Source organism: Calonectris borealis, chromosome 1, assembly GCF_964195595.1.
Source record: "Calonectris borealis chromosome 1, bCalBor7.hap1.2, whole genome shotgun sequence".
NCBI classification, from domain to species: domain Eukaryota; kingdom Metazoa; phylum Chordata; class Aves; order Procellariiformes; family Procellariidae; genus Calonectris; species Calonectris borealis.
Window position 1 is genome coordinate 29,770,445 of NC_134312.1, and position 26,495 is coordinate 29,796,939.

A 26,495-nucleotide genomic window follows, 5' to 3' on the forward strand; every position below is an offset into this window, starting at 1 on the left:
GGAATAAAAAAAAGATTGTTGAGTAAAAAAGTCTGTAAAATAATGTATGATAGATGTTTTCTAAAGTGGTTTAACTAACTTTAAAAGCATTCATTCTAATAAACAACCATTAAGAAATGAATAATGGACAAGGTAAAAACGTAAGAGGAAAGTGAAGTCTTGGTCAAATAGTTACAGAGACAATGGAAAGTGCATTTGCATAAAAATCCCCATGTTACTGGGAATATAAATCTCCTAACAAGGTACCATAATGCAAGAATAACAAATCAGCATTCTGAAGTGTCCTCTATAGGTCAAAACAGATATCGTCTTGGACTACTTTTTAAAAGTTTCTTTTGCATTTTCACTGACAGAGACCTAAAATATAATAACACAATTAGAGTTGCTAAAGTTGACCAACTTTTGTAATGCTCTTCCAGAAACATTTTTGAGGATGTTTAGTCATATATATATATATATTTGCCTTGCGAGTAGAAATACACTCTAGTAAGAGCTTTCACCTTCGTAACGTTTGTAGAGAGTGCGTTCAGATCATTCCTCACACTTGGCACATGAGTATGCACAGCCGAGCATGTTTAGTTCATTCCAGTTTTTAAAAATCTTAAGACTGTTATCTTGAAGGACTGAGGAAAACAGAGGAACGTGCCAAACCAACATATACATGGACTACGTATATGCAAAATCTGTAAGAGTCAGCTTTTCATCTTTTGCGTAATAAACCACAAGAAATAAAGGGGTTTTTGGGTAGTAAACCACAACCACATTATTCACACCATGGGTGATGCCCAGCAGTAATGTACAACCATTTATTTTGAGGCAGGTGCGATGAGTCCTTCACCTAAGCAAGGCTCATTGTTACACAAAGAAACATCGATTCTGGATGCCTTTCCAATGATGTCAAGTTTAGTCAAGTTTGGACAGGATTCCAGGTATTCCTTGATCAAATGGCATTAATACAGACATTTGATAGTGAGCCACTGATGTACCTTGAGCCAGAACTCAAATGAGAATTCACTTTGTGGCTACCACATGGCGCTGGCTCAATTTGCAATTTTAAGACTGCATGGAGGTAGCTACATCTTTGTATCTGCCAGCTACTGGGACAAATAGTCTTGGGAACCACCTAAAGAGAGTGATTGCATCCATACAAAAGCAAGACCCCTTTTGATGTTGAGGCAATAAAGGAGCCTCTATCCCAGAAGTACAGGACTTTGGAGGAGGGAAAGGAAAGACTTAAGATCATTTCCAGATTAAAGAAAGTATTAGGAACCAAGTTTTAAAAATCCTGAAAGAATACTATACTGAGAATATATATGTATCTGCCAATCTCTTAGAAAAGCATTCTTGCGACAAAGAACAGTAAATTCTGAACGTTACTATATGAACATAAGAAAACTCATTTTTAATGTGAGGTGGCTGAACAGTGGAATAGGTTGCCCAGACAGGCTGTAGACTCTCTATCCCTGGGGATACTCAAAATCCAACTGGACAAGGTCCAGGATAACCTGCTCTAACTTGCTCAGGAAGGGCAGCTGGACTAGGCAATCTTCAGAGTTCCCTTCCAACCTCAACTATTCCGTGATTCTGTGAACTTCATGGAAGAGTACAAAAGTGAATAGTCACTAAAAGCTTTAAGATAGGCATCTTAAGTACCAGATTTGCATCCATTTGTGGATTTGACTCCTTAATATCTTAACCAGATCTTCAAGTAACCTACAGAATTGAAATGTGGGTTGGTATTATTGGTAAACGGACCAAGATGAAACTTGGAAAAATCTTGAGTGATTCAACAAAGATACTTAAGACTCTGTGAGACAGAAGTTTGGATCAGGTGGACAGATGAGAACAGCAGACTGTGAATATGGTCCACTTCACAAGTCTCTCCCGGAGAGGTTTCTGCTACTGATGTTCCCTCTAGTGAGGAGAGTCATCCAGCTTTCAAAAGGTGAAGTAGTGACTTTTGGCACTAACTTTTGGCATACTCCCAAAATTCTGCATTAGCAGATCTTGAAGGAGAGGCAGCAGCCTCCAATTGTTCCATGTAAGATGATTCATCTTGGTATCAAAATTGTCTATACCTTCCCAAGTGACTCTGATAATTACAGCCCTTTTTGTTTTACCTCAAAGAGAACATTTATGGGGACAGGAAAAGGTATGTATCATTCTACTGGCCAAAGGAATAATAATAAATGCAACAGAGACTAACATCATCCAGAAAAGGCATGAAAGGTCCAAATCTTTTGATAATGTCTGAATTAAATCTCTGAAAATCACTGAAAAGCTTCTCCCAGGGATGTCAAACAGAAGTATCCCATTCATGGTGCCTCAGGGTGAAATGGCTCAGTTCATTTGACAATATGATCAGGACACCCCACAGGTGGTACCAACACCTTGTTCCAACACCTTGTACACCACTGTACCATTTGCAGAACTTAACTACTTCACAGAAAAGAGAATCAGAACTCACACTAGCTTACCAGGTGTTATAGTACATCTGACAGTTCTCACTTGCACAGGAATGTGATTGACCACAAGGAACGGGAATAGAACTTCTCAGAAGCATGCCGACTTGAGCTCCAAGCCACTGATGCAGATATCTTCAGACCATGATCCCTGAAATGCTGTCCATCCAAGTGGAGAAGAAGAAAATACTTTTACTTAGAAAGAAAGAAATCTAGATGGGACATGAGAGGGCACTTTACTGCATATGAGTAGTAATATTTGATCTGTAGTACTACTTAATTACGTAGTAATACTTAATGCCCTTAGACTAACGAAGTGTCTTCCTAGGTAGCATCCCAGTCTCATATGCATGCCCAGTTTCTTTCGGTGGCACAGTCTAGCATGATGCATGACACTGCTGCCATGTATTCCCAGGGGAGCCTAGCAGGACTTTGCAAGTGAGAAATACAGTCCAGCAACTGAATACTGCATGACTAGAAGTGCAACATTAACAATTGTCAGGTTATAAGAATATTCAGTACACTGCACATGAATTCAGTTTCTGAAGCAGATTCAAGAGATTTTGAAGTCCATTTTACCAGAATCTCATAAGCAGAAAACATGAAGGAACTTCCTTTTAAAATTAGCAAAGCCCTAGGTAAAAAACAATCTCTGAAAAACCTCTAGGGATGAGGTTTTAGAGCCTCTGAGCTCTAGAAGGTCGGGAGAAAAGATCTATGAAAGTGATCTGTCATTTTTTCTGAGACTTCACTGAAGAGATACAAACAAGTATGTTTTAAAGAAAGAAGCACAACTGTGCCATCTGGGTATCTGGCACAGAGGGTGGCTTATCAGTACTGGGTGGTAGACTGACAGACTTTGGGATTTTATATATATATATTCCAGAAACACAGAAGACAAGAAAACAAAATTGATCAAGCGCATATCTGGATATCCTCCTACATCTCCTGCATCTCCTCACATCAAGAAGAGGTATCTTCTAAGCGCGAGACCACAGTGGTGGGGTGGCCTTAGATGAGGAGCTGATATCCTTTTGCCACCAGACTTCTTTGTCTGGTAGGACAGAGAGTAGGAAAACTTACTCAAAACCGTTTCTATCCCTGATGTGGTGTTAACACAGCAATTACTCTGAGCAACTTCTGTTGTGTTCAATATGAGTACCTCCAAGTACTGATGAACTTTAAAAAAAAATATTGTCAGGAAGTTAAGTTATAAAATAAGGGACTGGAAATGAAGGCTTGAATGGATTAAATAAATGTACAAATTGGTTACACAATAAACTGTCAAGAATATGGTGACAATCACCTTATCTTTCCAGTTGCATGGAAAATACAAAAGGGGAAAAAAAGAACTTGTAACTTACTACAGCAAGATGAATCAAAGGAGAAATTTAAAGGCAATACTCCCATACATATACAACAACCAAGAAAAAACAAGTTTAAAAAGTGCCAGGATATGATTGTCAGTAACACTGAAGAAGGCAGTGAAAACAGACCGAGGAATCTACCGAAGAATTAAACATGTATTGCAAGTGAAACACACAAAATAATTTTAAAAAGCTCCTCTTGGATTCCATCTACAAGTTTTCAAAGTACTGCGCAACAAGCAAGCATGGGGGTTTTACAGATCTAGTTAGGCAAAAAGATGGGCATAGGATTGGAACGAACAATCTGAGTCGCCCTGTGTAATCTTTTGCTATTTAAAGCAACTGTATCATGCCAATTTTGCTGATAAGACCCCCTCTTCGAAATCTCCTGTCCCCTCTACACTATGTGAATGCTCGGTTCTGTCTTGAATGCTCTCTCTTTCAGCCCAAATTTATCCAGGGCTAGTTTACACTCACTTGCGCTTGTTCTACCAATGTCCCTTAGCGTAAACAGCTCTCCTCCCTCCCTGATGCCTTCTCCGCTTTTCAGTAACACACTTAGAAATACGGAAGAGAAATCGTATCGTCTCTCAGTTTTTGTTTCATTAAGCCACACGTCACACTAAGTCTCATCTTGCAAGATAAGCTTTCCATTTCTTGATCACCCTCACAGCCCATCTCTGTTGCTGTTCCAATATGAATTCATTTTTCTTGGGGAAAAAAAAAGAAGAGCATTAGGGCTAATAGCCTGTTTGTCCCTCCCAGTTCATGCCTCAATACTCTTTTGTGTCACGTCCCCAGAGCTACAGTTCAGATTTAGGTAGTGTCTACTTTACACCATAGTTACAAAAAATCTAACAATTACAGTTTACATAATATTATTTCAGATACAATAACAAACCACTGTTTATAAATGCTAACTTTGGGAAACAAGCACATAGTGTTTATTTGTATCATATGCTTAAGTACTACACAATCTTTCACAACCAAGTGACCACCAAGAAAATAAAGCCTGCTTATTAGTACTATGATAAAATATATTAATTCTAGTAACCCACACATTTTTATCTGCAAGGATGTTGTAAACTGAATTTTCAGACTCTGCATATATCTATGCATTCAGAGAAACAGATTTAGCATAGGTTGTTTACCTCAGTTACCTAAAGGAGATCTGAAGTAACAAGCTGATCTGAACTGAGACTCGTATCAACTTAATTTATACCTAATTACTTTCAAAGTGACCAAAGATTTTGAAGTGTGTTAGTGGACAGCAGCCATGTTCACTGCACACACCTCACTGCGGACCAAGCCCTCCAGCTAAAACAGGTTAGGGAGTGCACATACAGGTAGCCTTGCTCATCCCCTTCTTCTCTGGGAAGTTCCGCCTTAATATCCCAGCTTTCCTACGCGAAGGAAGGCACAGCAAACCTCCAAAGATGAGGCAAGGGTATTAGGTTAGTGGCAGCATGTTACACTGATAGTATAGAGAGAAGTACTCTGTCTACAGTCTGAAGCTTGGGGAATTTAGGCATCTGACTTCCACACTTCCATTTCCCTTCCTGGTGTCACTGACTGCCAACAACCACCAGCAACTCTGACTCAGAAGAGACAGACATCCATATTGTGCAAAAGGAAGAGCATCCACATACAAACCTGCACAAAATCTTAATTTACACAGCTTCAATCCCTACCAGTTTTAACTGATCACACAACAGTGACTCAGTTGCTTAAAAAAGTGATGGTATCGTTACTTGAAATAACAAACATTCTGTAAGTAATTACTAAAATGACTTGCATGTCCAAAAGACTGGGGTCCTAAATATAAATGATGTCTTCACATGCAAGACATGCAACAAATATCACATCTCGTACTTGAATATACATGAGTATTACTAAATATTTCTCTTCCCCAAACCAAGATATTTATTAGACAAAACATTTAGTCTTTGTTTTGAAACAGACTTTTAGAAGACAATGTTGTACCTTCCAAACACTTACATTTTTTAAAAAATCAAAAACAAATGATCCTCTGCTACACACACACTCAGGAGTCAAGAAGATACTCATCCGTTAGCCTGACAATGAACAGACACGTAACAAACCCAAGCTGTTCAACTCAGTAGAGGTAACGCCTTCAAACTTACTGCTGGTAGTGAATGAACTTGCTGTAGTAGCAGTTATTAGCTGATTAACAGATCAGATAATAACTCCTCTGTTTATTTCCAGATGTTCTACCTAGAAAGTGCTCCATGAAGAGAAATATCTCACAAAACAAAACTCAACAGTTTCATTCTGAAAGCTTTCTAACTATCTGATGGACACGTACCACACACAACAGTCTACCTGTACTACTACTATGTTACGCTCCAGAGAGGTTATTTCAGTCACGTCTTAGGTACACTTGTCCTTGTTAAACTTGTGAGAGACAAAACACCTCTACTTAAATGATGTTCTTCTTAACAGAGTCCATAGCTACCGTATTTCAGCTTCCAGCATGACAGCCTTCCTCAATACGAAAATAGGGCCCAGAAATTCTAATTCATAGCGCAATAATTACAGCACTTATGATTCACCCCACACCAAGGACTGTGATTTTTATTACTGTAAATATAATAGTTTAAATTCAAAACAACAAAGCAGCTTTTAGATTGTTGTTTTCCAAAAAATGTAAAGGACAAAATTCACTCATCATTAATGCTTTGGAAGTAATAAGTCTAATTTTTAAGTGTATTGAAGCAAATGGATACTTTTGTACTGATGTGAGTAATTAAAGTACAAGAGCTTCACAGACTCAGAGATGTAATGCAGCCCTTTTATCAAAAGCAGTCACTCTATCTCGGCCTGACAGTTAACAGCATATGATCTAGTAAACAAATACTTTCACACAGTACAAAAGTGCCATTAAAGGCCAAAACTGTCAACACAAATTCCATTCTTACAAGAGAAAAAAAAATATATAAACTGTTGATCACCTCTGGTTGCCTTAACTAGCATGGAGGTTGTCATGGAAACATTTCTGCGAAGTTCACAGTGATGAAACACAAACACTTCCAGTTTAATTGCTATTAGGTTTAGCATACCAGAGTTTATTTATACTCAAAGAGCATTATGATAAAATGCAGTAGAAAGTGAAGCTGGTAATGATCTGGCTTTTTTAAAGCCAACGGATTTAAAAAAAAAAAAAAAGAAAAAAGAAAGAAAAGGAAAATAAAGGCAAATAACAAGACTTTTTTTATGAGGCTGAAACTAGACAAAAACGAATTACCTCTTTCCCAAAAATATTAACCAAACTTTCAGCTAGAACGTGACGTGTCCATGATGGTTTTAAGGTAACTATATTAGCATACTGACATGTGAAAATATTAAAGAAACAAAATGTCTTCAAACAAAGCAGTATCCATTTGAGCTACCAGATACATAAGTATTTATTATACAGATTCAAAACAGATTCTTAAAAAAAATTGTGGCATCACATTATCTTCTGTAGCACACATCACGGGAATCCCACGTCTAGGCACCTCTTTTTTCCAGACAAAATAGACCTACCCCTGCTATTTTCTTACCAACAGAGCGCCCCCAGCATAAATGACAATGCTGTTGTCCTTGCAGACAAATTGAGCCCAATGAGATTTCAAATAATAGTGCTGACTGACTACATGAATGTAAGTCAGGGAGAGCTTAATTTTATTTCATTACAGTTAACGGGGATTCACTTTTATTTTATTAGAATTAAATAAAATTTATAGAGATGCATGAAAGTTACTAACTAAAATCTGCAGGTTCCTTTCATTATAACCCAATTTCATTTTTTAATAATACTACATTCATTCTTAGCACACGATTTAAATTAATGCAAAAGCTTTAATAAGTTCCAGTGACTTTTTACCTGTTTTTATTAGCAGTTTACTCAACTCAGCTGACAGCCTGCAAGACTGAGAAGCTGAACAGAGGTCGGGGGTTTGGAAGAGGGACTGGAACCAGTCAGTGCACTGAAGTGTGTAAGGCACGGGTACAGAACGAGGATTCAGACATGGTGCAGCGGGCGTAGGCTAAACATGGATGGGGAGCAGGAAAAAGAAATCAAGTAGGATGCATCACGCTTACTTTACAGAAATTGTCAAATTCCTGGCTGCTAACTCTGGCATACAAATACAGGAATGCAACCTATTGCCCATAACCTACCATCATTTTTTTTTTTTCATTCAGATGAGTGATATGTTTTGAACAAAGGTATGGAAGGGAAAATGATCCATAATGAAATAACTATATTTTTAATCGTTTTCCACTACCTGCTTGTTATGTCTAATATTAAAGTAAAAATACATTCATTTTTACAATTACCATATTTATGCCTCCTAATTCTGTTTTTTCTTTTCCCATCTGCCCCTCTTGCATTTATTCATTCTCCACTTTTCTTCTTGCTGATGTTCCTGACAATCATCATTCTCCTCTTCCCAGCCACAAAAGTTATCATAAATGAAATTGTTAATGCTGAATTTTAAAGACCGACATTAGGTTTACAATAAGTACCTAAAAAAGGATTTATAAAGAAAATGGAGTAAGGATAGAGTTAGTATTTCAGATTACCAGCAGATTCAGGAAAATAACACAGTAACAAGTTTACATTCTCAAGATATGACAATTATTATCCCAACATGAATATATGGATTTGAAATGAAAGCTTAGATCTGGAGCAATTTGAAAAATACCACAAACATCTCTACCACATAGAGAATAATTTCTTTCATATTACTTTTATTAGCTAGCTATACTTCAGCTCCTACAACATAATTTAGCTTCTAAGATGCTACTTCCTGTTAATTAATAATATGCTTCTGATCTATACAAACATTATTTCTGTGAAAATTACTGGAAGACAGCAGTTTCTTTAACCACGATACGCTATTCTGCAGTATTACCATGGTCATTACTGCAGAATCTGAATGTACCAGGTTCTGTCACTGTAATGTGTTTGTCTTCTGGTCCTCTTCCCACGAGGGAGAAATATGCAGATGAGTGTCCTGTTTTGTTAAAACCCTTTTCTCTTCTACTTCCGTGAGTTATTTTGTCCTAGGGGCTACTGGAAAGTTGGTCTGTTTGGAGAATACACATACAATTAAACTCCCATGTACTCATATTAAAGAAAAAAATACTAATTTAAAAAGATTTTGCATTAAAGTGAAACATAATTAAAATCATGATGGTCTTCAGTTCTTCTTTCTCCAAGACTTGGACATCCCCCTGAGCAAGGTCTCTACTCTGCACAGAGGTTCTTTTGCCTTTCTGTCACCAGGAGCTCCCTTCTTCTGGAGAAGCCTGGGGATCCAACACAGGCTCTACTCCCAAGCTCACAGGGAACCTGGCCAAGAACTCTGAACATAAATACCAAGACACTGAATGCCAACCACACAAAGTCCTGTGAGGAGATGACAGAGAAATCAGAAGATAGATATATTTAACTGAAGATAGCATGTACTGCCTACTTCAACATTTTCGACTGCTACATCTTCACATCTGGTTGTGCCACACCAGTGGCACACAATGCATAGCTTGCAAAAGGTATGGATACTGAAAATTACATCACCACCTGACAAGATGGTGGAGTGTCCTAGTTTACAGAAAGTCTTAAATCCAGGTAAATCCCCACAAAAAGACACATTTGGGAGTTTTTATGCATCCATTCAACAGGTGTGTCACAACTGTTCACAATACTTCACAATGAGATTTATGAGAATTTATCATTATTCCAAGTAATACTTCAGTGAACTCTCTGAACGTGTTGTCTAGGGAGTGCTTGATAGAAGGTTGTAAAATCTATGATCATTTTGACCCCAGCTTCAGCAGTGAGATACCTGAGATACCTCCTCATTCAGTCTTCTTAACGGAAGCCCACTCAGAGAAGATTAAACAAATGCCACATGCTTTCAGCTCCATCTGGACCTGGGAAGGAGCACGTGGTGGGAGATCACAATGCCATTTAGTCTCAGGCATGTCCCAACGTAGGCTCATTCTGCTGGTGGCAGGTTTTGCAGTGATGAGCATCGATGCTACATCACATTGCTTTGTGCTGCCTAACACGCCTCTGGCTGACGGAGCGATTTCTTCTACTGAAGGTCTCAAATCTGGCTGCTTCTCGTTACTTTCTTGGTTTCCTTGGGTTTTTCTTCCCAATTCAAAACAAAACAAGTAGTGGAACAGAAGAAGCCTGGGAAGGGCTGGATGGGAAAACGGCTGATAGCCTTAGCCAACGTCAGGGGAAAGCCAGGACAGCTGAGGAGCCGTAACCATCTTTGATCACTAAAGTGAGGAAAGTTGAACCAACAGCATGAGAGTGCAGTGTTTCAGTCCTGACAGAAACTAACAAACACACACAAAAAAAGGAAGACAGAAGAAAAGAAGACCCACTGCAGGCTTTGGTAACCCATCTGTTTGAAACAAGCTGTCCATGAGGCCACATTTCCCTAGCTGCCATTCTCTGTTTTGGCTGGACAAGGCAAGGAGCAAGAAAAGGAGACAGACACGACTGAACACTAAGCAGTGAGCTAAACCTGCAGCGCAACTTCCTGATGAAGAGGCCATGCAAGTCAGGAAAAGCAGGACTGGGAGTCCAGGACTCTTCGTAAGATAGCAGAGTTCCCTGACAGCTTTATTCTTGGTGGCCCCTGTGTGAAAGGTGAAGGAGCTGTGGGGGAAACCCCACCTCCCTTTCAGTCTTTGATTGCCTTTTTCTCATCTGTTTCCAGTTTCTCAACAACAAAATATGACCCCAGGCACACCTAAGCCACATCTTTTCTAGACAAAAATAGTCACTTTGAGCCAATCCTAGTGCTCTGCATCCTCTTGGCAATGAAGAAGAAAGGGGCCAGAACAAATCCCATTACTGAGTATCAAGATCCCTGATTATTTGCTTGCTTGATAATAAAAAATACAATAAGATGTACTGAAGATGGAAGCGGAACATCAGACACACTCCGACGTGCTAAGTCTTAAATACACTTCAGTACAAAGAAAAAACATCCAGCTACACTAACAGGATCTAGAGCCTCTATATCACTGCCCCAAAGTGATTCAAATCCCTCGAATTTTAGGCATTTGCTTCCCAAGAGGTTAAATATTTAAGGCACAAAAGCTGTTAAGATTATGACTGTTTACCTCATTGGTGGCAGCATCTTCACAGGTGAGCAACAAGAAGTTCATTCTCACTTTCTCTCAAATTCATTCTCTCTCTCAGTGGAATGACATCACAAGGAGAGAGGATGGTATCTTTATTTTAAAAATCTTACTTGTCATATTAACTAAAAGCTGCATAGTCAATTCATTTAAGTTTTCTTGGTAGCACAATGGCAGCCTGTTAGAGGCAGTTCCAGAAACAAAAACAGAAGTGAAAGGAAATAAACATCTGAGAAAAATAACTGATAAACTTAAAAAACCTAATTGCAATGCTGTTAATACTGTCGCTGGCAAACATACACTAGCAAGTTTACAGCTGATGTGTTCCAGGCTATACCAATTATGTATGTGTATGTGTAAAATGTTCATAATAGAGTATAAAAAGTCTAAAATTTATTAACGTTTCATGCTGATCCTCCAGTCTGGCAAATGTTTGTAAAAAGAAAAAAACCACAGCGTTAAGTAAACATTTCAGACCTCAACCTTCTTTATATGCCTTTGAACCTTTGCTTTCATGTGCAATACCTGACAGCCCACTGAGAATAAATGCTGAAAGCCCCAAAGATGGGTAAAACAGAATTTCTGACTCAGGAAATAAAGATCAGCTGAATATGATTCCCATATGGCAAACCAGATCAATGGAAAGCAAGACCAAAATTTACAATATCTATACTGTGCAGTACAACATGGAGGTTGTCTTTTATTGCTGGTAGCAAAACTCCCAGTGGCCAAGAATAAAAGCAGACGCAAAGATTATACATCCACTAATGGTGAACTCTAAAAATACACATTGATAGATTTCAGAGTAGGACAAGGAAAAGGAGAAAATTCTGAGCCTTTATTTAGTGTTACTGAATACCAATCAGCAATTAGAGCAATCAACTTTCAGCACAAAATCCAGGATTATTAATATAAAGGCATGCTTTCAAAGTCAACGGGGGAAAAAACCCCAGCAGATCGGATTACCTGATATGAAAAGAAACACTCTTTGCTGTAAAACTAAAACAGCTTCAAGGCTACTTTCGTGATAGCATGTGTGGCTGAATGTGAGAGAATGTATAACAATATTACTACTTTTATTTCAAGATTTCCTGTAAAACCTCAGGTCATGCTCATGAAGACTTTCTTAAAAAGCAATGATAAACCTGATGAACAATTTTTAGAACTTGAAAGAAGGACAGTGGGGAGGGGGGCGGTAATCAAGCAGTCCTCAGCGACTGAACGGCACAGCAACACTCTGACTTGGGTTAGCAGGAATCCTCTGTCGGGAATCCCAAAGCAAGGTGCCTAGCTATCTCTGCTGGGATCTCAGAGGGCACAAGTAGTGAGAAGTCTCAAGTAAAGGAAAAAACCTCAGCTTTGCAGATTCTTCTAATACAGTTCAGATGGAAACACATTGAAGGGAAATTCTTAAAAAGAAAAAAACTACTGGCTTTTTTTTCTTAGTAAATATTCAACAGACCAAATTAAAAAGACATAAAATCACTTTCAGACTTGAGTAAAATATTTGCTCTGTTCTAGCAGTAAAGTCTCAACAAAATAAAATGAAACCTCACAGTGTCTCAGACCCACACTACTCCACCGTTTTGCATTTGACAAAAAAGATGGCCACAGCCACATGAAAGCCCTGTGGTCCCCCAGATACCAGAACTGGCCCAGAACTGGCTGTTCCAGGATGTCCACAGAGAGGTGAGGGTGGAGGTCAAAACTAGGATCTTCATAGCAATGTTGTTTCCTCAATCCCTCTATAAATAAACAAATAAAATACCTTGACACTATATATGGCCAGAGATGATTTGTCTGAGCATTTCCAAAACAGTTTTTCCAGTAGGTGGAAATATACCCTATATATGTAAAGTAAGTAGTGTACATGACAGAGATTCTACTGGCATCCAACCTGGACGATCTTCATAACTCCTGGTTTCACCACTGGGAAGCAAGGCAGTCAAGTCAATCCTGGCTCTGAAAACCTAAATACTTAAGCATGTTACTGTGCATATTAATACACATTTTCCGTGGTACTTCATCAACAATGGTGTGACATACTTCAAGCATAATCTTAGGCTGCAAAATGCCTCCACTAAAGAGCAACACGGAAACAGCAGAGTAGTAATATTTGAAAAACTTTATGAAAGATCCTCTTCTATAAGAGAACCCATAAAGGAGGACCTCATAAAAATTCTGGACCCCACCAGCTCACCACTCACCCGGAGCAGGTTATTTTCCCCTTGTCACTAACAGCACACCACTGCTGTGAGCTGGACCACAATTTTGTACAGTGAGAAGCTAGAGAGTGTATAGTCTTTTCTACAGGACTAATAAGCTCTCCTCGTGCCTCCTTTCTTGGGCAACATTACTACTCATTTAGGCCAATAATTGCGGCACCATCTTTAACTTATACATCTCTCTCAGTCTTCGGACACAAGCACCTAGGCCCTATAGATTCACAAATTGACAAAAGATTTACATGTAAATATTGCAGGATCTTTACAAATACTATCTTTAAAGTGTGTCTCTCCTCTCAAACTGTACAGCTATTATACTCCCATCCCTCTTATTTCAGATCTTGTTCCTATCTTTTGTTCTAATCTTGACAAATGCAATCTCCTTCCACTGACATAAATGCAGTATCCCATTATATATTAATCACTTATCTTCCATGTCAAAGCCTACCTATCATCTCTCATTCCATATCTAGAGGTAAACTCCCTTCTCCTTTAGGTCCAGGCTGCCAGCTTCCATCATCTATGTGTTATTTTTTCAATTAAGTGTATTCAGGCTTTTTATCCAGGCTGACATCTCACACATTTATGAACGTCCGCAAGACTAACTGATTAACCTCTTTCAAACTGCTCTGGCAGGAGACCTATGGAAAATTTGAAAACAGATTATTTGCTGATATGCTATGGTAACTCCTTGTGTTCCTGTATCCCCTGGTCTGTTTCTACCTATTGCTCTACCCGTATGTTTAAATTCTCCCACTTCTGGCTTGGGACTCACAGTGTTCTGTGCACAGCACCTAGCCTTCCAGCCCATGTCCAGTGCTCTAAAACACTGTCAAAGGACAGACGTGGAATTAATGAATATTGATATGCCAATAAGCACACTAAGTACTCTCCTGCTTCTTTCAAAAGAAAAAACAGTGGTCAAACCAACATTAACAGTGACACATTTTCTGGTTGTAAGGGACTGCCAGTGTAATTCCGTCACCAAATTTGAGTGTGTGCTAGAAAAGCCCTTAAATCACAACCTAAAGTTTCCCAGTGAAATCTACTTTGAGTCCTTAATAATGTCTTCTTGCAAATAACTACTCTCAGTGTTAAAAACTGCACTTTTCCTAATGGACTTTGTTATGCTCTTATAAGGTGGACCGACAATCCTCCATTACCAAGTTTCTCCTCTCCATTAGTCTCTTTTCCATACAGTTTTTTAAGAAACTATCAAAAAAACAATGTCAACACCAAAAAAGGAAGGATAGAATTTAGGCAGAAACATCGAACCTTGTTATTCCTATTTGGGATATATCTTTATACATCCAAGGGTACAAGTCCCAATTTAAATTTAAAATGTCCATATTCACCCAATTAGACAGCATAAATACATGTCTTTTTCAGAGTCACAACTTTCCGCTCTGGATGCAGACCCCAATATTGATAGCAAAACCTGCAATAATGTCTCTAGATGTATGCCCTTGTATTTGCTTGTACTTGAACACTTTACTTGGCCAGGGCTCATATACTATTCCAATTGCTCACTATCGTTTCCTGTCTTCTGAATTATGTACTTGTTTTATGTTTTATCAATTGGCATATTTCCTCTCCGCTTTTTAAATTTTTTTATCAGCTTCATATTTTACTTTCACAGAACTAGGAAGTAACAAACATTCATGACACCTCCAAGTCATGAAAGAAAGAAATCCTTCACAAATATCAGACTATTCTTTTCACCTTTATTAGTCTGTATTACTTTCTTATAATTTTAAAAACTTTTTTCCTAAAATCAAAGTTGTTGGAGGAAATGAAGCAGTGCCACTCAACAAAAGCAAGAGCCAAAGCAAGAAAACTGTTATCACGTAACACACAATTATGAGAAACATTTAAAACTCTCACTTATGAATCAGATCTTCAAAGATTTTCAGAATCTAAAAATACAGTACGTCCTTCTCTCACGTTTTTATCCCTGTGATATAAAAATCAAAAAAAGCAAATTGGAGGCACACCTCCAAACTATAAACTGACTTTATTTTCCATCCCTCTTACTCTTTGACAAGCCGAATGGTGTTCCTACCAAACCAACTTCCCCCACAACATGCAAGATCAATGCAGGTCTAGTGTCTTCTCTGATGAGCCCCAGCTGCAGAGGATGGAAATCTTGCACACTGCAGAACATATGGGGTACCAAGTTTTAATAGTGCGATTCTGTAACACTCGGTTCAGGAAGTTTTTACACATCCTATTAATTATAATAATATCAGTGAGGCTTACCCAGCAAACAAGCCAAAGCAGCTGAGCTCTGCAGGAAGTTTTTCAAAGGTATAATGGAGTTAACCAAAGGGCATTAGTAACTACTGAAGGAAAAGGGGGGGAGATAATAAAAACAGGCAATCAGCTACAAAACACGAGATGAGACTTGAAGGCTACTATTCCCTCTTTCAAGCATAAGATTGATTTTCTACTGCATCCCTAAGCAAATTACTTGAATCTTTAGCCTTACAGAAATCAGGTTCCACTTTAACTTTTTCTTGATACATCTGACATTTCAGCTGACACGAAGCACTTTCCATTGTACGATGATTTCGGGAGGAATTTGATGGTTTCTTGTACTACCACTGCATTTTATGCAGCTTCTTCACTTTGGGATATGCCTCTAACTAGGTGGAAGTTTTAGGACCCTCCTTCTTTGACTAAATATTCCTTTTCTAGAATCATCCCCTCCACTGTTAGGATCCACTTGAAATAAGCACAAGAGGAACGAAAACTGGGAAAGTACAAGCAAGCAAAAGCAAACAGAAAAATTTCAGAGCTACGCTCCTCAGAATTAGCAGTGCTCTTGAAAACTTCCAAAAGCAAAGATCAGAAAGGACTACAGCAGAGGAAGGTTTCTTTGACCCATATGCTGGCTTCCAGAAGTAAGTATCTCACAGCACAATTACAGGGGCATGCTTAGCACCGCAGCCCCGACACGCCACTGCCACTGCGCAGGGCATCACGTGCCTTGCCACAGCTCTCGTCCAAAAGCCATCCAGGAGGGCTACAGCTACAGCGCTAATGCGCGAGTTTTTCCAAGACTTACTTTTATAGCTGAACACGAAATGAGTTAAAGCACTTTGGAGAGCTAGAAGCAAGTGAAGCTGTCTGCACAGATATAACCTTTGTATTTTCTGACAGTTCTATGGCAAAGAAAAAGCATCGTAATCCCAGAAGTTCAAAAACCGTTAACTGGTCTCCTTAAAAAACGGAGAATGGAAGTTCCCCTCCCCTCTTCATCCTTTCATTATCAGCAGGATTATATTTCTTTTTTCCTGTTTCTGTTTTTTTTTCTGTAATTTGAACGTATTTTTCCATCCGGTACGTCTTAAGATTTCAGAACTCTCCTGTCTGCCCATTATGTCTGTATGTGAAAATTAGTATACTGCCAACCCCAGGAGGTTTCCTTTACACGGACAAATCCATACGCAGCGACAACACAGCTTTTTCGTCAACTACACAACTATCTGTGAGACAGCGGAGGAATGCGAGGCACCAGGATTCCTAGTGTCTACCTTCTAAGAGCGGCACGTAGCCAAACACTTCCAAAGACAAACGGTAACAGCATCTTCCTTTGCATCGCCAGCAATGACTGGCTTCCAGCCTGTACCACGGGCTCCCACTTGGGCCCAGTTAACCAAGTCAATTACCATTAAGAGACTAATCCTTTGTAGTGAGGGTCACACGGTATCAATGCGACTCACCCGAGCATTCAGCGCGGTGTGTGTTTTCTGAAAGGCGATGCGGTAAAGCAGATGGGCCGCAGGTCTCCTAGACTACATATCTGAATCGTATTTTACATTTTGTATGAAGTGACTTCAGTGCCAACATTCATCCATCCGTTTTACAGGTAAGATAACAGAGAGTTATCTCCTTTAAAGAAAGAGTACTAAGCCTTAATGAATAGTAATTACCAGGGAAGGCATACGCATTTTAACAATATTCAATGTAAGAGAGAGGCCTATTATTCTTGTTTCTATTAAATCTGCCTTAAATAAAAAGATACTTGAATGAAAACAGGATGATCTTTTTCTCTTTCTAAATAAATAAAACCGCACAAAAGCAAGAGCTCCCGCAATGGAGTCTACAGCAGGTGCAGAAATTATGCTTCATGAAGTAAATTTGCACTGCTTAGTATTTGTTTCAGTTTGCAGTCGTTTGTTATTGTTTTGAATCTTATTTATTTATTTAAATACTTAAGTTATTAGTGGTCAAATTTAACACCTCATACAAACATACAACCATCAACAGAAAATTAAACTAAAAAAAAAATACAACAGTCTGCATGAGATTATACTGAACTGCAAACAGAAGTGGCAAAAGCAATTAATCAACTTAAACGAGTAAAAGCTCTAGATCAACAATAGGGCTTAAAACAAATTAAAACTTTGCAAATGGTCACAGAAATGGCTTTTTTTATTTCAAGTATACTGAATTTTCAGAGACTTCAAACTGTTAAAATTGCAACCCAAAGACAGAAACACTGCTTATGTAGTTACTCGCTATATATATTCACGTCGCTAGAATTTTTTTTAACTTCTTCCCACCAAAAATAAAAATACAGTCCTTAAATGAAGTTTACAGTTGTGGAAGAAGCGATGCCTTTGATGTTATATTCAATAATCAAACTGGTCAAGCCAAAAGTACATTTTAGAACACACTGATTTGCAGTACGGCTAACAGTTGGGTTTCATTCGGGGTATTTTTTTACTTTTGTGAAACTGTATTTGCTGTAAGTACTTCAAATTTGCCATGTAGAAATGAAAAAGCACAATTTTCACCTATGCAAAACATGTTTTGCGGGAAATAGATGGCAGAGCTGGAAGCAGTTTGGATACAATTATTAGCTGTTTTACACAGGCCTTATTACAAGTTGCACACACACGTGAAGTAAATTTAACTTAAAGAATTTCTTTTAAAGCATTAGAAAATTCCAGGATGAATTATGAACACTTACGTACTAGCTAATTCACCTTCTCTCAAATCTTCTATGACAAACTGAACAGAACAAACTACTATCGCTGTACTCAAAATGCACAGAAGGCTTTGCAACAATGAAATCTAGTTGATGCACCTCAGCAAGAGTTAGACTTCACCTTCAAAATATCAGATCCACATTAAGCCTGTAGATACGCTGTAGGAAATACCAAAAAGACAGGTCTCTTACAGCAGGTTTTTAAGGAAACCATTCCCATTCTTTCTGTAATTGAAGCAAACAGATGATTTGGGGGCTAATTCAACAAGAATTGTTTTCCAAATCAACATCATCACTCATTTTTTTCATTCAGTCTTCTTTTAGTGGATATGCATGACACTTTCAACTTGAAATAAAATCCAAAATAGCAACACAAGAGGAGAAAGAGGCTTACTCAGTACCTGACTTTGATGCTGCACAAGGAGGAAGACCAAGAGCTAATTTGCAGCAAAGCCCAGAGAAGCTGTTCCATCCTGTTGGCTTGATGTCCCTTCAACTCATCTACTAGGCTTTTGAAATCTATATCAAAAGGGTTGGCCAAAAGAAACACTGAAGTTTACCCTCGTAAGGTGATTCTCCACTAGTTTTTCACCTGCTTTTTTCCATTCACGCTCCTTATTTCCCAATAATCTTACTGAACTGGACTGTCCTGAGATGAAAAAATGCACGGCAAATGCTGTTGCAGATGAGGCACCAGCAATCACAGTCTCGTGTGCGGGCACAGAAGCCTTCATCCCAGCCTCGTGGTCTGCAGCCATCTGCAGTCCTGTCCTTCTCAGTTCAAGGAGTAAACCAGACCGTCTCCGACCCCAGGCTGCAAGCTGTGGTCACTGGTGAAACAAAGGTTTCGGGCATGCTGAGAAGCAATCCAGCCTGAGCTGGTGGGTACCTGAGTCTGGGAAGAGGGAAACCCTCCATGCACTTGCCCCAGGAGAGTCCCCTGACTACCAGCCTGCTGTAGAGACCAGGGAGGAAGCTTTCAGCTGCTCCTCTGGTGAGGCTGGGCCATGGCTAGAGAAGTGCACAAAACGTCGGTCGGCAGGCCGAGTACGGAGCTCACCAGTAATGATGCACTGGCAGAGAGGACAGGGAGAGGCTCTGGTCCTTCCTCAGGAGATCTCTGGCACAGCACGTTCAAGTCCTCAAATAAAGTGTGTGAAACAGCACCGGCGAGAGAGAGACTGAATCCAGCACCTCTGCCTGTTCAAACTGTGCTACTGTATTTCTTGTCTACCTTCATCATCTTTCAAGTCCATTTTAGAGCTCAAAAGGTTACACTACAGTTATATCTTGATAGAGTATAAAGCAAATTAACTGAAAACAGTGCATTAGGTGAGGAATACCCTGCATGAAGAAACAACCTACCAAGAAAAAGCACTGACGCTTTCCTAAAGAATATATTTTCCCATACATTTCTATTCTTAAGAGCTCAGGTTAAAAGTGTAAAGTGAACACTCTCCTCATGCAGTTAAACTATCCTGCAGAATGCAGGCAGTTAGTGAGAAACGTAATAATCTCTGAACATGATCGGCAATGCAAAAACCTGTTTCTGCTCTCCTTTGACCATACAGTCTTGAGGAAACACTTCCAGTCCTCATCCAAGGATCTCCCTTTAGAGAAGCCAATTTGTTAGTTCTCACAGTTATTGTGCCTGGAGTAGGGCTAATCTCTCAGTCTCCAAAGCCTTTCAGCAAGTGAATGGGAAGCGGTAGGTAGATTAAATTATAAGATCAGAGTTTACAGTCATTGAGTGTCAGGAAGCAATTTACTGGCATTCTCTATTTAATTATATCAACACCTCATAACCATTAATGAATTTATCTTTACTGCACTGAGATGAAGCAACTCTATCATAAAGTTCCACAAGAAGTCTATATGTGAGCCAAGAATTATACTTATAAATTTTAGGATGGCACTTTGTCTACATCACCATCATTCTTCACAATGTTAAAAGCAGTTAATTTCAACCTCATGAGACGTGACTGCTGCCCCCTTTCCCATCTATGTAAGATAAAAAATGTTTGTTTCTCTTAAGGCCGTTCTTGCCCACTACATCCCTATTGCTGGGCTCACCCTTGACAACAGTTTACTGAACATAAGAAAAACCAGTATTTTTCAGTTATAGGCCAATAGCCTGACATGTGCAAAACCTGCTCCCCCTCCCCAACCCACAATGCCCCCTTGAGGCAAAAGGGAAGGGAAGTGAAAAAGTTGGAAAAAAAGAAAAAAAAAAAAAAGAAAAAAAAAGGCTGAACAGTGGGAAAAGAGCTTTCTGCACTAACAGGGGAAAAAGAAAATACGAATCCCAGCAAAGGCTGTCCACACTTATGACACTCATCTCATCTTTCTCTGCTTAAGCACTCTGTTGGGCTTTTCTTCCTGACCTCCTTTCTGGTATGAAACATCATTGTCCTCACCACTGTTTAGAGCAGTTTCAAGAAGGGTGCAGGGAGGCAAGTTCTGAAATCCTTTCCATGTACACCAAATTCTATATATACACTTAGGTATCCAGTAAAAAAAAAAAGGAGGAGAAATACTTAATTTTAACTTACACCTCTAAACAAACCCACATTTCTACAAGGCAATCAAAGGCAGACAAACTAATACCCACAGATATGAGCAAAAGTACCAACATTTGTTATTCGTAAAAATTAATCTTTAACTCTATTATAATCTAGTGATCTCTACAGACCTCCAACAGACATGGGCCATGTCTGTTTATCAAGAGTTAAACAAGAAAGTAAAGATTTTTGGGAGGCTCTCAATTTTGTACCTAAAATCTTAAGTTTAGGTTGCTCTACCTGAAATGTAGAGAAAGAAAGAATTGTGATTTATCTGTTGTATCCGATATGCTTTTTGTATTTTTGCATGCATCAGAAGTACAAAAATTTCTGGAGACAGTAATTTGCACTAGGTTAATAATTACTGGTACGAAAGATATTGGAGAACAAAACGGGTTCTCTCAATATACTGCAACATCTTCCGCTAGCAGGCACACACAAAACACAATGGGAACAAATTATATTCAGACAGCACTAATGTTCAGGATTTTAATATCGCTCTCCTTCCTACAACTATATAAAACTCTCTGCATAAAGGTTACCTCTAACACATCTTCCAACTCTTAAACACATTAAAAAACACCCTTATTACATTGTACATTTAACCACAACACAAGAAAAGGTTAGCTCCCAGTAATAACCTTATAAAGAAAGTACAGTATCAGTTAAATGGATTTTAAGTAAGGGTCCAAGATCATATTAGGCAGCAATTATAAGCTACAAATTGTATTTCATATCTTCAGCAAGAGTTAGCACAAGTCTTGCTGAGTCAAATCTCTGCTATAAAACCCCTTGCCATGCTTTAAATGCCGCAAGCAGCTGAGCCCTGAGGGGTTAAAGCTAATGCTAAAGGTAAAGGCATGCAGACTTGACCAGGTATCTCCTGGCCATAGATCTGAGCGTGTCAGTCATGGGCAAATATATTCTACTGTGTTCGCCAGTGAAGGCCAGGAGCAATAGATCAAGTTCATCAGCTGTTGCGGAGCCTACCGGGGCAGCAGCGGGGCGAAACATTATTTTCACTGGGCCTACAGCGATCTGAGCAGTAAAGGTGACACTGGATGGTGACTCACTATTTCCATCCGTCGAAGGAAAGTAAACATATTAAAAGTGCTTCTTCCAACGACGCCTCCTGACAAAGAGACCCCTTAAGTGCCAGGAGGAAAAAGCAACAAAAAAAGAGCCCATCCCAATCAGAAGGCCTCAAAGAAGAAGCAAGCTCTTCCCACACCCCTCCAGCCCAGCAAAGCGTCCGCCCTTGCAGCCTGACCCAAAGCATCACCTACGCACACCACCAGCCGCCGCTCTCTGCAGCCAGGCTGCGAGCACCCACCCCGCCGCCTCTCCCCCCGCCCCCGGGAAGGCCCCCCCAGCCCTCGGCGAAGCAGGGGGACCCAGGGGACTTCCCCACTGGAGGGGGTCTCCAAGAGGAGCAGCTCGCTCCCTCCCAAGCGTGGGGCGCGAGGCTCAGGTCTGTGTCTTGTTTTGCTACCGAAGCATTCCAGGCTGTGTCAGTTTGGATCGCAACATAAATATTGTGCAACTGCAGGCTCCTTAGTTCCAATTATGGTAATATTGCAGGTGACAATGAGAAAGAGATTTTTAATAGTCTGTGCTCACATTCTGCTCCCACTCATCTGTGACTTAGATGAAGAGAAATTCAGCTAAAGGAAATTTTGTTGGTAACTGAATTTGGAGCAAAACTGCATGCCTAACAGTGACTTGAAAAAATGTCTTCCCCGTTCTGGTAGTAATTTAGTGGTAACAACAAAGACGCAAATGGCAGGCATCGAGTATAGAAGAGTATTTATAAAACTGTATTTAAATGATACGAAAGTGCAATTAGAGGTTTTGATATAAGCACTGTTAATTCACAAAATGTACAGGTGCCTATGTATAATAAGGCTAATAGTTTAAGTTTAAAATTTAATTTTAGTTACTAAGGACATTTACTGAAACAGAGGTTACACTAGCACTCTACTCAAGTCCAGAACAGTAGGTTCCATTTTTACACATAATTGAATAATACAAATGTATTCTACTACTGCGTCACACAAAGATTTAAAGTACAAGTGCCCAGCCTGCAACTCAGGAGGACCAGTCAAGGGTCATGTAGTTTGCTCCGTCGCCATCTTTCTCAGACCATACAGTAACCCTCCTCTCGTGCGACAACCAAATAATAAGGGGGAGGAAGAGTCTCAAGAAATGAGAACAAGGTCCAGCCATACCCTTTCTAGAGGAACATGTAGCGAATTACCAGTGTTCATCCACTACGTTGCAAGCCCGCAAGCTCCTTGGAAGCGCCGGACTTGCTGCAGATGCGCAGCAGCGCTGACCATGCGGCACACAACACCCTACAGCCACAGCACAAGACGCGTCACGCTTGGCTGTCATGCTTGGCTGATTAGGCTGGACACCACTGATTTAAAACAAGTATATATGTTCACCTTTTGAGGAATGTCTTTCTCATGTGCCTTTGGATCCTCACCAATGACGTACCTGACTGCTGTACTCTTTAAGATTCATCTACTGAATAAATGGAAGTGAACCCTCGAAAGTTTTTAAACATTATGAAAAAGTCACCTTGAATATGGATTTTTCATCTTAGCGCTAACTTGCTCAGAGCCTACCAACAGTTGGTGTAAGAACCTGTATTGAAAGAAAAACTGAAAACACTTGGATTTGGCTTAAATACACACAAGCGGTCCATCACCAGCCCCAGTCTAGGTGGCTTTGAAGAGCAGCGAAGTAGCCAGCAACGTCTCAACCTCAGAAACCGGTTTTGCACATGAATGTACAAACACATCCAAAGCATTAACCAACCTCAGTGCCTAAGCCAAAACAAGGAGTCTTCACATCAACTTCAGGAAATTCGGGATCAGGGATGAAGGTCTTGGGAGAGATTTTTCAACACAAGTACGTGGCCATCCTCTCAAGTACGTCCTCTCCTGAAGCATGAGACAGGTCAAGCTGCGAGAAGGGCACCTATGTGCCACAGGGCTGGCAAGCTCAGTCTGAGCAGGGGGTCCTGCCAGGCGGCAGGCTGTCGCCGGCAGATCAAGCTGTTCCATCACTCGCCGCTCCAGACCCCACTGCCAGTCCAAGCCCCCCCGAACCGCACAGCCACCCCAGGGGCTGACCAGCTGCTGGGGCACGGGCAAGACCAATGCCGCAAGCCATGCTCAGTCTGGAAACGAATTCAAACCTGGTCTGGAAGCACTCTCCCCTCTTTTTTTCTAGGAAGATTTTGGAAGGGCAGGTTTTCCCGTCACAACCCTTAAAATACCTTTTGTACATTGTGAAAGCCGCCCTCTAGCACGGTCAGTTCTTGCCCAGGAGAATCCCACTCCTCAAACTCCTTCACTGTTTCAGCAAAGGTTTTAGTGACTTTAGTGACTGCACTCTTCTTTAGGATGCTTTCTGCCCCATAACCTGAGATGCAGTAAATCCACCCGATGCATTCGTTTTCCTTCTGAAGGCCGTAGCCTCCTTCCCGGAAGGCTGTGGATGGGCACAGGAGCCCTGCACCGCTGCGCACCAGGCGAGCGGGCGCAGGCACCGATGCACGCTGCTCCCAGAGCTGCACAGCTCCACAGGAGAAACATCTCACCTATCATCGACTTCCCCACCTAGCAGTGTCCTGCAGCTATACACAAATATCTTGACAGTCTTACCATTCTCCTGGCTTCTCTGTGATCGCCTCAAAGCATCATCTGGCTCCCAGATACAAAACCAAAAAAAAACCAATAAAAAACCCCTTAACTAACATTTTTAAAAGGTTGCCATATCGCAGTTCACGAGATACAAATTTCTGGTTGCTCAGGTATACTTCACGCCCTTTCCTGGTCAATAATAAACAGAGGCCCAAGAACAGATTGGTCACCACATGCAATGCTAAACACATCTTTAACTCTTTTACAAGATGTCAGTCACCTAAAATAGAATTAAATACCAAGTATGTCAAAATTTCTGTCACAATATGCTTCATTCCTTTTCTTAAGCAAAAGAATGTGCAAGGATTTATGACACTGTGTGAAACTTCTTCTGTATATTCAATATAGTTATCTCTTGAATTACTGACCATACGTATTCTTCAATGTACGCTGACAGTTATTGTGTACCGAGAACAATTTACAGGCATCATCACAACATTAAAAGTAATTTAAATGCATTCAAGACTGGTAACAAATGAGTCTGAATGAATTTCTGCGTGAAGGCATTTCATGATCTTTAGCAAAGTACCATCCTAATATTTTTACAGTTTTAGCACCCATATATTCCACCAATTGACTTTCAATGAGGAATTATTTTTACCACGTATCAGGGAGTCCTCAGCACCCTTCCTCTTACATTCACCATGCTGTACAAATGATAATCATTTATTCCTTATTGAATTAAGAATGTTCTTCTACAAAGATGAAAACATGTTGACACAAGCACAACAGCTCACCAGCTATGCATATCTCTGCAGTCTGTGCACACCTGACTGCGTTAGGTTTTTGTGTTTTCATTTTTAGGTCATGAGAATACTGTAAGTACTGTAATGAAACCACAATCCCATCTGTGTTCTCTCACGAAGAAGTGCCTTGAATCATAAATATTTCAATTACTGTGTTTTAGACTCCAAAAGATACTAGCCTCTGTTTTCTATACACTTTTCTTCCCCTGTATCTTCAAAAGAGCTCTGTCCTCTCCTCTGTCACACCAAGAAAGCGATACTTTGATTTGCAGTAATTAAAAATCAACTTTCAATGCAACAACTAACAAAAAAGTTTCCAAAGACAGACGACGGAATAAACAAAATCTAAGTATTTTTAAAAATAGCTTACAGCACTCTACGGTCTAAATTGTGGCCAGCATGAACTGGCATAACTCCTGTGCCTGCCAGATCCGTGCCTGACTGCGCGCGTAACGCCGGCGTGCAAAAAGTTCATGATTTCTTCCCACAGATGAAGTGAAGGTGAAAAAATTTACTCCATATATTGGGCACCAGATAAAAATCACATCGCTCTTTCTTCTGTGAGCCTGAGCCCCTCTCCTCTGGGCGGCTGCCCACCTCCTGGCAGCGCCGCCCGCGCCTTCGCTGGCTCCTGCCCAGCCACGCGTTTTCTCTGGCCTCCTTCCACAGCACTCCCCAACTCTCCACCTTGTGTGTCTTGTCCCTCTCCTGCCCAAAGCCCTTCGTGGCTTCCCACCGCTAACCCGTAAAATTTCCTCTACATCATTTGACAGTTTCTGATCTAATTTCCAAGCAGTTAAATGTCAACTACAGGTTGTATTACACAGGTATTACCCACCGCTTGTTTTACTAGGTGGGTTACAATTCCAGGAGAACAATGTGCCTCCTCAACATCAATAGCAAGACGCACAAAAAGAGAAGTCAACAACGTAATTGAGAGTAACTTCTTTACAAGAAGGCTTAGCGCTGACAGAATGGCAAAGTTTAAATGGTGTTCAGGGACGTTCACCTCTTTTAAATTTTCTTTGCCGTTCCTGGGCAAATTCAAAATCAACATCTGATAGATCCTTAGCACAGCATTATGCTTGAAATAATTTGGCAACTCTGAGACTGTTTCTCTAAACACAAGTTTCTTAGTTTGCAGACTGAATTATCGGATTTGATCCTGTTAAACAAGCAATGCAATATGCTAAACTTGTACAGCCATTCTCCTTCCTCCCCTCAAAGGACAGATCATGAAAATCATAGTGGTAAC